We start from the raw sequence: 11,568 nt of genomic DNA on the forward strand, positions 1-11,568 counted from the left end.
CAGCCAGAGAACAACAGTCATTGCAGGAGAAACAGTTCCCCTAAGTTTATTTCACTATCTCAATCAGTGATAGTTTCCTTTAAGCTTACAAATTTTATTACAATAAATAGAAACAAATTAATACTAGTATTGAGGGGCTGAGAAAGACTTTCTGTAGAAAGTGGGATATTAGTTGGGATTGAAAAGAGTAATCCAACTGGAGGAGGGAGAGCATTCCAGCAAGAGACAACAGCCAGAGCTGAGAGATAGAAGATCTGGTTCAAGAATCAGCTAAGAGACCAGTGGCACTGAATTGAAGAATATTGTACTAGGGAATAAGTTATGGAAAGACTAGAGAGGCAGGAGGGGGCTGCGCTATGAGGACCTTTGAATATAAACAGAGCATTTTGAGTTTGTTCCTAGAAGCCAGAGAAGCCACTCTTCTGTCTTACAATTCATACTAAGACAGAAGGTGAAGGTGTTCATGGTGGGAGAGGGAAGGATTCAGGAGAGACTTCAACTGAATAGCTAAATCTGGGAATCATCTGCACTCTTCAATCCATGGGAATGGATGGGGTCCCCAAAGAAAAGGGGATTAATGTCCCCTAGCCAATGGAGTTTAATGAGTAAGAGGACGGGGGCAACAGAATTGGATGTGCACCTTGGGAAAATCACTTTAGGAGCTGGAAGGAAGGAAGATAGACAGGAATGGGGCAGGCTGGTAGAAACACCAGTTGCTATTGCAATAATCACAATGTGAGGTGGAGGGGCGCACTAGGATGGAGAGAAAGGCATTGCAGGTTGGGCAGCACCTTCTCTTCACCTTATCATCTTAGAAAGTAGACAAAGATTTAAGAGATTTGCACAGGGTCACCCAACTAGTAAATGTGGCAAAATTTGAATTCATTTCTGGCTCCAAGTCTGGCACTCTGCCCACTGAGTCACCTTACTACTTAGATAGGTCATAAAATAGATAAAATTTGGTTGTAAAATTGGGAGACTAGAACAATAGTGGTGCCCAAAGCAAGTGAAGTCAGGAAACATTTACTAAGTCTTGTTGTTTTCAGTCATTGCAGTCATATCCAATTCTCCAGGATCCCATTTGGGATTTTCTTGGCAAAGAGACTGGAATGGTCTGCCATTTTCTTCTCTAGCTCATTTGACAGATGAAGAAACTGAGGCAAACAGAGTTTATTGATTTGCCCAGGGACACAGAGCTAGGAAGTGTCTGAGGCCAGATTTGAACTCAGGAAGATGAGTCTTCCTGGTTCCAAACCCAGAGTTCTATCTATCTAACTCTGCCACCTAGCTGCCCCTTATTAAGCCTTATTATGTGCCAGGCATTGAGCTAAAGCTGGAAATAGAATTATAAGCAGAAAAAAAGATGGTTTCTACCTTCAAGTATCTGAAAAGAGTGGGATGGGGAGGAAATGAAATGCATGAAGGGAATAGAAATATGACTGTTCTGGGATTCCTTCATAGAGGAGGTTTGGGGAGGAACTAGACATTCAGCATAAGAAACAGCAGGGGTGTAGGGGTTCCTCTAATATGTGAAACCCAGGGGTGTGATGAACCTCCAGGATGAAGAGGCTTATGGAGCATTGTGGGGGGAAAAAAACTAGGGAAAATAAGATGGGTAGCCTGGAGGAAAATGAAATTCCAACAGTAACAAGGAAGTTCTGAAAAAGTATGGGTTTATAGAGGGTGGGGAAGAAAGAATGAATTCCATGTGGGACAAGTTAAGTTGGAAATACTTACAGAACATCCATATGGACAGCTAGGTGGTACAGTGTTTACAGTGACAAGCCAAGAGATAGGAAAATTCATCTTCTTGAATTCAAATCCAGTCTCAGATACTTCCTAGCTGCATGACCCTGGGTGAGTCATTTTACCCTATTTACTGCAGTTTTCTCATCTATAAAATGAGCTGGAGAAGGAAACAGTAAGCCATTCCAGTATTGCCTAGAAAATCTCAAATGAGATCAGGAAGAGTCAGACACAACTGAAAGGACTCAACAACAACAGAAGATCCAGTTCAAGATGTCCAAAGGGTCACTCATGATGCAGGATTCAGGAGACACTTCAACTGGATATCTAGATCTGGGAAACATCTGCAGGTTTGAACCCATCAGATTGATGGAGTCACCAAAGAAAGGTTATCTGCCCTAACCACCCCCTCCTCCTGAAAAGTATGTCCTCCCTCCTCCCCCTAACCTCTCTCCTAAAACTCCCCATGCCAGAGATTTTCAATGCCTGTAATCTTCCAGGATCAAAACGTCAAGTCTCTCAACTGACAGCCTCTACCTATGACATCAGGGAAACCACCCCAGATTTGAAATCAAGATGATGAGTCTTCCTGATTCCAAGCTCAGTGTTCCATCCACTGTGCCTCTAAGCTGCCCTAGATTAGGAAAAGACTTTCCCTAATTGATGGCACTTCAACTGAACCTTCAAAAATTCTAAGGATTCTAAAAAGATAGAAGTAAGGAGAGAGTGCACTCTAAAAATAGCCTGTGCAAAGATGCTGAGGTGGGAGATGACAAGCTCAAGATATAGGAAGAAATGAGGAGAATGAACAGCAACAGAGTGGATGGAGTTCTGTACTTCGAATCAAGAAACCCTGAGTTCGGTAATCATGGCTGCAATCTAGACGCCACACGCTTCCTCTCCCCAGCACCGAACGAAATAGACTACATCAAAGGAGCATAAAATCACCTTTGGAGGAACAGAAGGACTCCCCAGTACCCCACAGAGGCAAAGTTACGTGGGGCTTGAACATTTCCACACTAAAATAAGAAGGAAAAGCTTGCACAGAAAAGTGAACTGAGCCGCCCTTCCCCCACCCCACCTCCCCCACTAAACCAGAGTGAGCTACCTGAGCGCTCACCGGGACAGCGAGTGAGTGGGGAGCGTCTCTGTCTGGGGGGGCACTCCAGGGTCCTTGGGATCTGGGGACTGCCAGGAAAAAACGTCTCAGGGCGCTTTCACTGGAGAATCCAGCGGACCTGGACTTGGGGCGGGCTGCGCTGAACAACGCGCGCTGATTATCTGGGCGGAGCTGAATACCTGGGCTCGGAGGCTGGGAAGAACTAGTCTGAAGCAACCTAAATTCACAGAAAAACCGCTCTTATAACCCAGACCCCAGACCAAAAAGGAAAGGGAAATAAAACCACCAAAGGGATGGCTCACATGGCCCAAAATCAAGCCTCCAGGAAGAAAGGGAAAAAAGTGACTATTGAAAACTTTTATGGTGGAAGTACCCAAGGAAAAGAGGAGAATGAGGAGGAAATCCAAAAAAATTCAGAACACGCCTCCCAAAATGGAAACTATCAACAAGCTCTGGAAGATCTCAAACTGGAACTTATCCAAAAGATGGAAACCTTCTGGAAAGAAAAATGGGAGAAAGAGATCAGCTGTCTGACAGATAAGAATGCTCAATTGGAAAAAGAACTCGAAGCATCCAATAGAAGGGCAGACAAGGCTGAAAAGCAAATCCAGTCCCTAATGACCAGAATTAAGCACCTCGAAGAAAGTGAGATGATAAAACAGCAAGAATCAATAAAGCAAACCCAAATAATTAATGAATTGGAAGAAAACAGAAAATATCTCACTGAGAAGGTCACGGACCTGGAGAACAGAGGAAGACAAGAAAATCTCCGTATCATCGGTCTCCCAGAAAAACCAGAGGTAAACAACAAATTGGATATTATTCTAGAGGAGATTATAAAAGAAAATTGCCCCCACGTTCTGGAGCAAGGGGGCAAAATAGAAATAGAAAGGATTCATAGAACACCTTCTATACTAAATCCCCAAAAGACAACGCCTAGGAATGTAATTGCCAAATTCAAGAGCTTCCAAGTAAAGGAGAAAATCCTACAAGAAGCCAAGAAGAAGAGCTTCAGATATAAGGGGGCTCCCATAAGGATCACACATGACTTAGCGGCTAACACACTAAGAGACCGCAAAGCATGGAACACGATATTTAGAAAGGCAAGAGAGCTGGGTCTCCAACCAAGAATCAACTACCCAGCAAAACTGACTATATACTTCCAGGGGAAAGTATGGGCATTCAACAAAATAGAAGATTTCCAAGCATTTGCTAAGAAAAGACCAGAGCTCTGTGGAAAGTTCGATATCCAAGCACAGAAAGCAAGAGAAACATGAAAAGGTAAATATGAAAGAAAGGGAAAAGGAGATAAATCTTATCTTTCTCTTTAAGTCAAACTCTCTTCTATAAGGACTACATTTACATCTAATTATATATATTAATATGTGGGGAAAATGTTTTGTGTAACTCTCATAAATTGTATCATCATAAGAGTAGTTAGAAGAAACATGCATAGGGAAAGATTGGGGAATTAAGAAGATTTGGGGAAAGTTGGGGCAAAAAAAGGAAAAGGGAGGGGGGAACCGTGATAATACTAAGATTAACTTCGAGAAATAGGGGGGGAATCAATAGAATAAACTTTCCCATATAAAGATACACATGGGAAGGGGAGGGGAAGAACTCTCATATGAGAAGGAGAGGAAGAGAGCGTGAAGTGGAATTACTTAAACCTTACTCTCAGTGAAATCAAATCTGAGAGGGAAGAACATCTAGATCCAGTGGGATCCTGAATTCTATCTTATCCATTAGGGCAAGAAAGAAAGGAAAATTAAGGAGGGGGAGGGGGGAGGGAGTACAAAAAGGGAGGAAAGGAGAGGGGGGAGGGGAAGGGAGCATAAAAAGGGAGGGGCTAGAAAGGGAAGCATCTCAAGGGAGGGGACTAGGGGGACTGACCTAAAGTAAATCACTGGTTCAAAAGGAGAAAGCTAAATAAGAAAGGTCAGAACTAGGGGAAGACATCAAAATGCCAGCGAATCCACAAATAACAATCATAACTTTGAACGTGAATGGGATGAACTCACCCATAAAACGCAGACAAATAGCAGATTGGATTAGAACACAAAACCCTACCATATGTTGTCTTCAAGAAACACATATGAGACGGGTTGACACTCACAAGGTTAGAATTAAAGGTTGGAGTAAGACCTTTTGGGCCTCAACCGATAGAAAGAAGGCAGGAGTTGCAATCATGATATCTGACAAAGCCAAAGTACAAATAGACCTGATCAAAAGGGACAGGGAAGGTAAATATATTCTGCTAAAAGGAAGTATAGACAATGAGGAAATATCACTAATCAACATGTATGCACCAAATGGTATAGCATCCAAATTTTTAATAGAGAAACTAGGAGAATTGAAGGAGGAATTAGACAGTAAAACCATATTAGTGGGAGACTTGAACCAACCACTATCAAATTTAGATAAATCAAATCAAAAAATAAATAAGAAAGAGGTAAAAGAGGTGAATGAAATCTTAGAAAAATTAGAATTAATAGACATATGGAGAAAAATAAATAGGGACAAAAAAGAATACACCTTCTTTTCAGCACCACATGGCACATTCACAAAAATAGATCATACACTAGGTCATAGAAACATGGCACTTAAATGCAGAAAAGCAGAAATATTAACTGCAGCCTTTTCAGATCACAAGGCAATTAAAATATTGATAGGCAAGGGTACATGGAGACCCAAATCAAAAATTAATTGGAAATTAAATAACATGATACTCCAAAATCGGATAGTTAGAGAAGAAATCATAGAAACAATTAACAATTTCGTTGAAGAAAATGACAACGGCGAAACATCCTTTCAAACCTTATGGGATGCAGCCAAGGCAGTACTTAGAGGAAAATTCATATCCCTGAGTGCATATATTAACAAATTAGGGAGGACAGAGACCAAGGAATTGGAAATGCAAATAAAAAAACTTGAGAATGAACAAATTAAAAACCCCCAGAAGAAAACCATACTAGAGATCCTAAAAATTAAGGGAGAAATTAATAAAATAGAAAGTGACAGAACTATTGAGCTAATAAACAAGACTAGAAGCTGGTACTTTGAAAAAACAGACAAAATAGACAAAGTACTGGTTAATTTAATTAAAAAAAGGAAAGAAGAAAGGCAAATTAATAGCATCAAGGATGAAAAGGGGGATCTCACCTCAAATGAAGAGGAAATTAAGGCAATCATTAAAAACTACTTTGCTCAACTATATGGCAATAAATATACCAACCTAGGTGATATGGATGAATATTTACAAAAATATAAATTGCCTAGACTAACAGAAGAAGAAATAGTTTTCTTAAATAATCCCATATCAGAAATTGAAATCCATCAAGCCATCAAAGAACTGCCTAAGAAAAAATCCCCAGGGCCTGATGGATTCACCAGTGAATTCTATCAAACATTCAGAGAACAGTTAACCCCAATATTATACAAACTATTTGACATAATAAGCAAAGAGGGAGTCCTACCAAACTCCTTTTATGACACAAGCATGGTACTAATTCCAAAGCCAAGCAGGCCAAAAACAGAGAAAGAAAACTATAGGCCAATCTCCCTAATGAATATAGATGCAAAAATCTTAAATAGGATACTAGCAAAAAGACCCCAGCAAGTGATCAGAAGGGTCATCCACCATGATCAAGTATGATTCATACCAGGGATGCAGGGCTGGTTCAACATTAGGAAAACTATCCACATAATTGACCACATCAACAAGCAAACCAACAAGAATCACATGATTATCTCAATAGATGCAGAAAAAGCATTTGATAAAATACAACACCCATTCCTACTAAAAACACTAGAAAGCATAGGAATAGAAGGGTCATTCCTAAAAATAATAAACAGTATATATCTAAAACCATCAGCTAATATCATCTGCAATGGGGATAAACTAAATCCATTCCCATTAAGATCAGGAGTGAAACAAGGATGCCCATTATCACCTCTATTATTTGACATTGTATTAGAAACACTAGCAGTAGCAATTAGAGAAGAAAAAGAAATTGAAGGCATCAAAATAGGCAAGGAGGAGACCAAATTATCACTCTTTGCAGATGACATGATGGTCTACTTAAAGAATCCTAGAGTCTCAACCAAAAAGCTAATTGAAATAATCAACAACTTTAGCAAAGTTGCAGGATACAAAATAAACCCACATAAGTCATCAGCATTTCTATATATCTCCAACACAGCTCAGCAGCAAGAACTAGAAAGAGAAATCCCATTCAAAATTACCCAAGACAAAATAAAATACTTAGGAATCTATCTCCCGAGACAAACACAGGATCTATATGAACACAACTACAAAACACTTTCCACACAACTAAAACTAGACTTGAACAATTGGAAGAACATTAACTGCTCATGGGTAGGACGAGCCAATATAATAAAAATGACCATCCTACCCAAACTCATCTATCTATTTAGTGCCATACCCATGGAACTTCCAAAAATTTTTTTTACTGATTTAGAAAAAAACATAACAAAGTTCATTTGGAAGAACAAAAGATCAAGGATATCCAGGGAATTAATGAAAAAAAATACAAAGGAAGGGGGTCTTGCAGTCCCAGATCTCAGACTATATTATAAAGCAGCGGTCATCAAAACAATTTGGTACTGGCTAAGAGACAGAAAGGAGGATCAGTGGAATAGACTGGGGGCAAGCAACCTCAGCAAGACAGTATATGACAAACCCAAAGATCCCAGCTTTTGGGACAAAAATCCACTATTTCATAAAAACTGTTGGGAAAATTGGAGGACAGTGTGGGAAAGATTAGGCTTAGATCAACACCTCACACCCTACACCAAGATAAATTCAAAATGGATGAATGACTTGAACATAAAGAAGGAAACTATAAGAAAATTAGGCGAACACAGAATAGTATACATGTCAGACCTTTGGGAAGGGAAATACTTCAAAACCAAGCAAGAATTAGAAAGAATTACAAAATGCAAAATAAATAATCTGGATTACATCAAATTAAAAAGTTTTTGTACAAACAAAACCAACGTAACCAAAATCAGAAGGGTAGCAACAAATTGGGAAACAATCTTCATAAAAACCTCTGACAAGGGTTTAATTACTAAAATTTATAAAGAACTAAATCAATTGTACAAAAAATCAAGCCATTCTCCAATTGACAAATGGGCAAGGGACATGAACAGGCAATTCTCAGCCAAAGAAATCAAAACTATTAATAAGCACATGAAAAAGTGCTCTACATCTCTTATAATCAGAGAGATGCAAATCAAAACAACTCTGAGGTATCATCTCACACCTAGCAGATTGGCTAACATGACAGCTATGCAAAGTAATGAATGCTGGAGGGGATGTGGCAAAGTGGGGACATTAATTCATTGCTGGTGGAGTTGTGAATTGATCCAACCATTCTGGAGGGCAATTTGGAACTATGTCCAAAGGGCGATAAAAGACTGTCTGCCCTTTGATCCAGCCATAGCACTGCTGGGCTTGTACCCCAAAGAGATAATGGACAAAAAGACTTGTACAAAAATATTCATAGCTGCGCTCTTTGTGGTGGCCAAAAATTGGAAAATGAGGGGATGCCCCTCAATTGGGGAATGGCTGAGCAAATTGTGGTATATGTTGGTGATGGAATACTATTGTGCTAAAAGGAATAATAAAGTGGAGAAGTTCCATGGAGACTGGAACAACCTCCAGGAAGTAATGCAGAGCGAGAGGAGCAGAACCAGGAAAACATTGTACACAGAGACTGATACATTGTGGTACAATCGAAGGTGATGGACTTCTCCATTAGTATCAATGCAATCCCTGAACAATCTGCAGGGATCTAAAAAAAAATACTACCCACAAGCAGAGGATAAACTGTGGGAGTAAAAACACCGCTGAAAAGCAACTGCTTGACTACAGGGTTGGAGGAGATAAGACTGAGGAGAGACTCTAAATGAACACTATAATGCAAACTCCAACAACAGGGAAATGGGTTCGAGTCAAGAACACATGTGATAACCAGTGGAATCATGCGTCGGCTATGGGAGAGGGAAAGGCGGGGGGGGGGGGGGGAGGAAAAGAAAACGATCTTTGTTTCCAGTGAATAATGTATGAAAACGACCAAATAAAATAATATTAAAATTAAAAAAAAAAAAAGAAACCCTGAGTTCAAATCCTGACTCAGACACTGGCTTACTATCTGGCCTTGAGGGACCCTGGAATGCTAAGATTCTATGATTCTGCAACTCACTCAAGGTTATACTGTTTAGTAAGTATCAGATCCAAGAATCTGAGAGAAGACAAGAAAAAAAAAATGAAGGGAAACCATAGCAGAGATAAATCACAGTTCAATACCCCAGAACAAGAGATGTCACCAGGTTGCCCATGATTAATTGCCAAAAGAGTGTTACTGCTAAAAAGCACCATAGGAGTTCAGTTGTTAAAAGGCATCAGTGAAGGATGGAGAGGCTTCATGCAAGAGAAGGGATGTGCAAAGTACCCTGAAGTCATTCATCCCTGTCTTTCCATGGAGTCTTCCTTCTCTGGGGCTAGAATAATGGGTTGACCATGGGCCAGAAGCAGTGTGGTACAGGCTGCTCCATCATGGAGTCCAGGAACTTCATCATCCTTTATGACTGGAGCAGCCTTGGCCCTCAAGCTTTGTCAGTGCCCTCAGTATTCTCTGCCCCTCTGATTGGAGAGAGAGCAGAGTGAAGGATTCCTCTCAAAGCCACCACTGAAGATGGATGCCCCACCAGCCAGTCATCTCTCCATTTTCCACTCTGTTATATTCCTTTGGATTTCTCCATCATGTCCCACTTCCAGACCATAATGGGTCCCTTGTCTTCCCCTCTACTCCTACCCTGTTTAGCTTCCGTTTGTGTGTAATCTTCTCCCATTTGATTGTAAGCTCCTTCAGGGCACAGACTATATTTCTTTTTCTAATTTGTATGCCCTAGCACTTAGAAAATACCTAGCACATAGTAGGTTCTTAGTCAATATTTATTGACTGACTGGAGTGGATAGAATACTGAATTTAGAAACAAAAGGTCTGGGTCCAAACATTGGCTTTGTCTCTTACACCCTGTGTGACTTTGGCTGTGTTACTTTCTTTCCTTCCTCCACAGTTTCCTCATCTATAAAATGAGGGAACCAGACAAAATTACCTTCAAGCAACCTTCCAATGGCAGATGGAGAAAAAGTAGACAGAACATAACTTTCCTGAGCTTTACTTTCCTCATATGTAAAATGGGGATATGCATACTTAGAATAACTACTTCACAAGAGTTGCTGCATGGGAAAAAATAGTATTCCTCTCACCTATCTAGCATCTTATCTTCCTTCAAGAACTGACTTGGACCCTTTTCAGGACTTTCTCCTTCCTCAAATATTCCCAGAGCTCATTGCCCTATACTTATTTGTCCTCTAAAAGAATGTAAACAGGGGGCAGCAGGGTGGTTCAGTGGATTGAGAGTCAGGCCTAGAGATGGGAGGTCCTAGGTTCAAATCTGGCCTCAGACACTTCCTAGTGGTGTGACCCTGGGCAAGTCACTTAACCCCCATTGCCTCACCCTTTACCACTCTTATGCCTTAGAACCAATATTTAGTATTGATTCTAAGATGGAAGGTAAGGGCTTTTTTTTAAGAATGAATGAATAAAAGAATGTAAACCCCCTGAGGGGAAAAATTAATTCCTAGACCATAGGTTTAGAGCCAGAAAGGGACTTTCAGAGTCATGTAGCCTAACCCCCACATTTCAGAGAGGGCAAAACTGAGGTCCAAGGACATGAACTGACTTGCCCAATTGGGGTTTCATAGGTAGTAGATGGGATTTGAACCCAGGTCCTCTGATTTGAGATGGTACCCTTTCCACTATACTACATTGCCTCCTTTCATGAAACAATCCTTCAGATATTTAAATCTAGTTATTGCTTCCTGAAGGACTTTGTTAGGAAAGGGAATCCCTGTGAATGTTAATGTAACAAACAAATAAATACAGGCATTTAAAAAAAAATTTCAAATAAAATCAATTAGGAAGCTCAGCAGGATCATAGACATGGAAACAGAAAGGACCTCAGAGACCAACCAAGTCCAACTCCCTCCATTAATAAGTATCCAAGCTAAGGTCACACAGGGAAGTGTGTATACAGCATTGGTCTTAGAATCAAAAGCCCCTGGTTTTTTCATCTTAATTCAGACCTTTATTAGCTGTGTGACCCTGAAAAAGTCACAGTACCTCTGCCTGCTTTGGTTTCCTTATTTGTAAAATGAGGATCATAATAGCACCAGGATAGTTGTGAGGATTGAGTGGTGCATTGGGCTTGGATTCAGAAAGACCTCAGTTCAAAAGGTTCATACACTAATCAGCTGTGTGACCCTGGACAAGTCACTTTACCCATCTTGCCTCCATTACCTCATCTGTAAAATGAGCTGGAGAAGGAAATAGCAAACCATTCTAGTATCTTTGCCAAAAAATAAAATCCAAATAGGGTCACCAAGAGTCAGGAACAACTGAATATCAAAAATTGTGAGGATTAAGTGTGATAAATCTATGGAAAGCAATTTGCAGACCTATAAACTCTAGCCATTTTCTCATGTAAACATCTCAACACTCCTCTGAGGCAGGTATTGCAGGCACTATTGTCTCCGTTTTAAAAATAAGGAAACAGATATTCCAAAGGGTGAAATGACTTATCCATGGCCACCAGAAACAGAAGTCTTC

Source organism: Monodelphis domestica, chromosome 3 (genome assembly GCF_027887165.1).
Source record: "Monodelphis domestica isolate mMonDom1 chromosome 3, mMonDom1.pri, whole genome shotgun sequence".
Taxonomy (NCBI): Eukaryota; Metazoa; Chordata; class Mammalia; order Didelphimorphia; family Didelphidae; genus Monodelphis; species Monodelphis domestica.